The 6,557-nt window shown below is 41.0% G+C and overlaps 1 long non-coding RNA gene across 1 annotated transcript; it reads left to right on the top strand.

The window, feature by feature from the left end:
* Nucleotides 1–599: 599 nt before the first annotated feature.
* LOC135289262 (uncharacterized) lies at nt 600–5,975 on the top strand. Its single transcript, XR_010352047.1, has 3 exons — nt 600–740; nt 1,840–1,924; nt 5,962–5,975. It is a non-coding gene; the product is annotated as an uncharacterized LOC135289262 (long non-coding RNA).
* The last annotated feature ends 582 nt before the right edge of the window (nt 5,976–6,557 follow it).

The raw sequence follows: 6,557 nt of genomic DNA on the forward strand, positions 1-6,557 counted from the left end.
CCATGGCAGGGGGGTTGGAACTAGATGATCTTTAAGATCTCTTCCAGCCCAACCCATTCAATGATTTTATGACTTCAACAATGTAGCTCATCCCCTCTGGTTTTGGTGCTACTTTAGGAACAGCAATGGGGATATTTTTTTTCCTCCTCCTCACAAGAAGCATTTCACATCTAAAGTGAAACATCTAAATATCTAAAGTGAACAGGGAAGTCTCACTTCAGAAATGTATGTATCAGTTCCTATATAGTTTGGAAAAACATGTGTTGTGGGAGTAGAGGCTTTGGAAGATAAACCATTATATCAATCTATATGTCCACTGTGAGGATGCTACAGATGTGACTGTGCAATAAGTGATCCTGTTAATAAAGAGAAGGTTTATTCCTACTGACATGGAATCCATATGGTACATGAGTATGATGCCAGTGAAATCCACAGGACACAAGGAAATGTGATTAACTGCTAAACACAATAGCCTGGAAGAGAAGCAAAAGAGCTTCACAATCCATGCTCTAGAATTATCTCAGCATTGTTCATTAGAACAATGACCCCCCAGTGTTGCACAGACCTTTATGACACCCATAATCTCTTGTACTCTTGTTCCTCACTCCACAGCAAGTTACAGTTGTTGGATTTCTGCTATTATATCTATAAACTGCTGCAAGGTGGTGAAAAAACCTTCACTAGGCCTGAGTGAAGCAGATGTTCTGTTGATCCTTCTGGATGAGCTGTTGATTGCAGGGGTGAGTGCCTGGAAAAGGCTAGACAAAATGCCACTGTTAATTCCTTTGATGTTCCAAGTTCCTGATGTTCCTAGCTATTGGAAGAGAGAACAGATACCAACCAAATATTGTCTTCATGGTCCAGCACAGACATTGTGACAGGCAGTGCTCACACCAGGAAAAAGCCTCAGGCTATGAACAGCAGGAAAGGGATAAATAATCATGCAATGTCTGAATGTGTCAACTCCCAGAAGGGGAAGAAAATAGCAATGATTGCAGAGTCTAAGGGCATGGAGCTGCCCAGTGGAGAGAAGGCTGTCTACCAACAGGCTGTTGACAGATTTGGAGACTCAATTACCACACATGGCAGAAGAAAGAAACTAGACATTTGCAGCTATGCTATTAGACTGATGCCCAATTATATCCCAGCTGGATTGTTTAACAGCTGGAAGATATTTCCAACAACACTGATAAGTCATGATATTAGGCAGAAGAAGTATGACCAAGTGCTGGCAACGTGCAGTCTAAACTATTTTGACATCAGTGGGAAGTATGCATTGCTGAAGAGAAACCAATAAAGATGAGCCATTATCACTTGACTATTTATATACAATATGCTGGGGAAAAGGGCAAGGAGGTCACCTACTGCTGGGTCACTGGTAGAGCAGTGGTTTAATCACAGCATAACACCAAAATGAAATTGAGAGAGAAGGCATGGTGCAAGCTAGCATACCAGCAGCTGATAGGGACATATTCATCAGACCACAGCAGCTTGAGGGCAACATGAAATTATATCCTCAAGGGAAGCCCTTGCAAAAACACAAGTCATTGACTATGGTTGAGTTTCTGTAGAAAGAAGAAGCAACACCACAAAGATGCTTCTGTACAGCCACTAAGATTAGTAAAGCACAAATCAGCTGCCCTGACCTAGACAAAATGGAAGAATTTATTGGGGAAAAAGTCCCTCTCCACTGCCCTCTGTTGATAATGATGTCTGAGATATCAAAGTTGAAAGTGTTACCATTGGTGCAGTTAGAAGCCAGCTCTGGTACACTCTTGAGGAAAGGACAGAAATGTTATCCATTCACCTGACCAACTTTTGTTCACTTTTTGGCAACAGGCAAATGGATCTAGAGCGCTTCCAGTAGTAATTGCACAGAAGAGGTTATAAGCAAGCTGAGTTTGAAGGAGGGTCCAGGAAATCGGTAATATGTCCATGTGACCGTAATGTTAACAAAAATTTCTTTGTGCTCATTTTAGATGTCTCAGTCATAAATCTGCTTCAAATACAAATCATACAAATGTGAACCTTTTATGTGGGGTTAGCAACAGACAATACAAGGGACAGGCCAACCTAAGAGGTTGCATGTTCGTTCTATGGGTGTAAAAATTTTTCTGACTTCCAATACACATATTACCAAAGTGCAGCATGTGGTAGAGATAACAGGTTACACATTATTTGCTCTCTCCCTTTTTCTCAGCTGCTGGAATTCATTAAAAGATGGCTAAAATGCATTAATTACTTCCTTAATATTCCTGTAATTGCTATTGCTTTGCCACAGGGAGGATACATGATAGGAAGTAGAAGAGGAGGTGATCTTTTTAGATGGGAGAATAGGAAGGGAAGTGTTCATCAGTCAGTCCTATTAAGATGTGATCCCAGATGATAAAGGAGTTTAAGGACCCCTGCTGCTTTAGCACATCTCTGTGTTTTCACTATTGTAGCTAGAGACTGAACTGTCAGGCTCACAGAGAGACTGCTTTGTCGCTGAGCTCGTCCCTTGATTTGACGAGTTCTACAGCTTTGTAACATTGCTGATTTCAGCAGAAATGTCCTTAGTTTCCACCAGTATAAAGGAAGGGGGACTTTGTCACCCTGTTTTTTATGGAAACTGGGGCCCAGTAATACCTTTCAATGCTGATTTTTTTTTCCAGAAGGTGAAGACATAAAGCCATCGTAACACAGGAGGCAGCAACCCTCCTGTGGCATCAGCTGTCAACACCAAATGTTCTGTCTGTCCTTACAACTTTGTACTTCTCCAGTTGCTCCAGAAGGAGTCATCTTGCTCCTGACTAAGAGGTCAGGACTTTGGTAAGTATAGGCACCTACCAAAGAGCTCAACGTGTGCTACTCACAGAGGTGTCTCCTGACCTTCACACTAGTGGTGCAACCTTCTCGCTCAGTGTATCAGGCAGCAGGTGGGTTGCAGAAGCTGCAGTCCTGAGGTGGGTCTTTTCCAAATTCATCCTTGGCCTTGTGTCTTGAAGTAGAATTTGGATGAACCAGTTCACAAAAGTCTGAAAGGTTCTCCCGTTGGCTCACAAGTGATCATTATTATAGTTATAAGGTGCTTTAGCTGAAAGGTGATGCTAACAGAATTTTACTAAACATTGACAGGAGGAAAAAAAACCCACTATTTGGACACCACTTATTAAATATACATTTAAGCAAAATTTTTAAGCCTTTCCCCTTTTTCTGCTACATTCATATTTGAGAGCAATGTTGAGTTCTGATAGTGATAAAAATACAGCTGATTGTAGCTATATTTTAGCTATAATTCTGCATGTGTACGAAGTGTAGTTGTTCTGAACCTGCTCCTTCCACTTCTTTCACCAGACTACTACATCTCTGTGTGTGGTGAGCTCCTTGGAACAGGAACTCTCTCTGTAGTTACAACTGTGCTTCACTTATTTAAAAAACAAATCATTAAGTAGCGCATTTATGATAGAATAGCAAATAATAACGACAGGCTTTGGAGCCCCTGTGCCTCCAGGGCTTTCCTCTCAGCCCATGTTCAGCTCATGTTAAATTGTCTGGGACCTCACCTATTGCCAAAACACTAAGACAAAGCCTAGTTACTCATAAATTGATGCAGAGATGACATCTGTTTCAGAGAGACTACCAAAACTGCTCAAGAATTTAGACATAGCTCAGAACCAGGGCAGTTTTGAAAATTCTGCCTCATTGTTGTTGCTTTGTTTGTTTGTACTTCTTTCAATACTAATATTTACAAACATTACACACCATTCTGGGCACATTATTCTCATTATATGTATACAGAGACCAACACAGTAATGGGCTCTCTTCTTGTTGAGAAATACTGGACACAACTTAACAAACAAAAAATCTAAGGCAAATAATAATATCAGTAAGTGTGTGGCCACAATCAGATAATTCTTTGGGGTTTTGGGTTTGTTTTTTTTTTTTTTTTGTAATCAAATAGGTTGGAAAAGATCTCTGAGATCATTAAGTCCATCCTATGATGCAACACCACCATGTCAATGAGACCATGGCACCAAGTGCTATATCCAGTGTTTCCTTAAACACTTCCAGGAGTGGTGACTCCACCACCTCCCTGGGCAGTTCATTCCAATGTCTAATTTGTGAAGAAGTTCCTCCTAATTCCTCCTAAACCTTCCCTGGCACAGTTTAAGACTATAATTTGGTTCCACTTGTGACCCTTAGCTGCAGCTCAGACACTGGATTTTATGCTGTGGCTTCAGAAGAGCCAGGGAAGGGCTCTTAAGTGCACATGACTGAGCCCAAGGACCAGGCATCTCTTCCTGGTGCCAAGGTTTGGAAAGGAAAGCAGTGACCTTGAAGAGGATGCCAAGCTGCCACCTGATTCTCACAAGTGAAAACAGGATACTTTTTGAAGATTTTCACTGTCACTAATTTTAATATCTAGGTATGGTTTGATTCACTTCCAAATCAAACAGCATAGTAATAATCTCAAAATTAATAAATGTGAGAGTGAAGGATGTTTCTTGGCAAAATCCTATGCATACCTATTGCATGGCATAAATAATACATGGTGATAATTAATAATGATAAATAATAAATAATGCAGTCAGTTGCAGCACTAGGGACTGTGAATAGACCTACATTTATAAAAGTTGAAATTCTAAGCTAAAAGGATAATGTTCCAAGTACTAAGCTGCAACATTTTTGTATTATTGTACAACTCAGATCATTTTAGCACTAAGATATTTGACCACCCATCTTGTTTTTAAGCACATAACACCAAACTACATCAACAACTGTTCATGCTTACTGCAGACCTTTGAGCATCACGTTTACAGGTCTGCAAATCAACTCCAGTGACCCAAACTGCTTGCACAAAGCAGGAATGGGCATACAATTGCACCAACAGCTGTGTGTGCCCTTAGAGACAGGGGCACAAAAAGGGAGGACTGATGCAGCTCCAAAGTTGCCACAAAGCATTTCACAATTTGTCTTTACACAAAACATACTTAATATTTACCGTCCTATGCTATTCATAAAGGCATTGTATTGCCTCTCCTCTTTCACTGCACTCTCATGTCGGTCCTGCATGTTAGCCCCTGCTCTAATAGGGAATGGGAGAGTTGATTGACAGTTCATTGAACCAGATACTTCTTAAGGGAAAAATTGAAGAGGTTAATTATAATATCTCTTACTGCTTTAGTATTTCAGCGAGCCACAGTGTAAATATAACATAAGCCTAGAATGGAAACCAATATTTTCCTGACACCTCCCCAAGCAGGCACTCTAGGTTTTATGATGCTGAAGAGTCAGAGAATTCCAAACCTATTCCTCTGTATAGCAAAACAGGGACTTTCAAACAGAAAAATAAATTTGTTGGCTTTAACAATATATATTTTTGGTTAACTTAGCAGTTTCAAAAGTCCCTGCTTTCCCATGAATTCAAATGGGAGCCACATTCACTGAGTTCTGCTCTGCTGCAGACTGTCATGCTGGCAATCTGTAAGTCATTTATTTATTATTTTTCACTGTAAGTGCAGCACCTTTTCCAGTGATTTGATTTTTTATTCAATTATATATAGTGGTTAGAATGGCTGTTGTATCGCACTCCTACTTCATTTAAAGATACATTGCTTGGGCCTCCATTCAGCCAAGTACTTAGGCAGGTACCCAACTTAAAGTGCAGCACCATCAACACTGAGTCATCTGGTTTAAATTAGGGACTCTAGCTGAACCAGGACCTTAATTAGGCAAGCACCATTTTAAGGACCCCTTTGCTTTTTGAGGCATAACCCACTGTCATCAATGGAAAGTTTGCTTGGCTGCAGACTTTGTTTCTGTATTTCCAAGGCATAGATTTCCCCAGTGATGGTGTTTTATCACGTGTTTTTATCACTCCATCCCTAATGTCTTTCACTGCACAAGAAGGAAAGAAATGAAAAGAAAAAGGCAGAGATGGGAAGGTGGCAATTTAGGGACTCTCTGTCTGTGTGACAGGCATCCTAAAGGAGAAGAAAGAAAAACACTTTGGAAGTTCTGGGTAGCCACTGCTCAAATCCAAGACCACTCCACTGCAGGTAAGAAATGAGAAATTTTGAGGGCTACTGAGCACTGACTCTTCACAGTGGATCAACGTTCAAAGTTATTTAGCACAGGTGTTGCTGTAATAGTGGCACACTGATAAAATTCCGTGTTTACTGGCCCTCAAGCACCTCTCTCCCACCTGTGCAGTGGTCTCGTATTAGTATGCTGAGGCTGTAATGAAAGCCTTATCATCAGCTGGGCTGTGTCAAACCCTGCTTTTTCCTCATGTTGTGCATGCTTCACTCCTCCTCTGGGCATTGGTCTGCGCATTTGCAGCTTGTACACAGGTTTTGAAGGGATTCAGATGGCTGTTGTTGTTGATCATTGTGTGTGTAGTACCTCTACAGAGCTAGGAAGTTCTTTTTTCTACATTTGTATGTTATAAACCCCTCTTTTCCATGCCAGCTCCAAGGATTCCAGGAGAGCAGGTAGCAGTTGCATGTTGTACAGGAAAGAAGCAGGAGGAACTGATGCTCTCGGCAGATTTCTGTACAGGCTGAGAACCCGGG

This window comes from Passer domesticus, chromosome 1 (genome assembly GCF_036417665.1).
Source record: "Passer domesticus isolate bPasDom1 chromosome 1, bPasDom1.hap1, whole genome shotgun sequence".
Taxonomy (NCBI): domain Eukaryota; kingdom Metazoa; phylum Chordata; class Aves; order Passeriformes; family Passeridae; genus Passer; species Passer domesticus.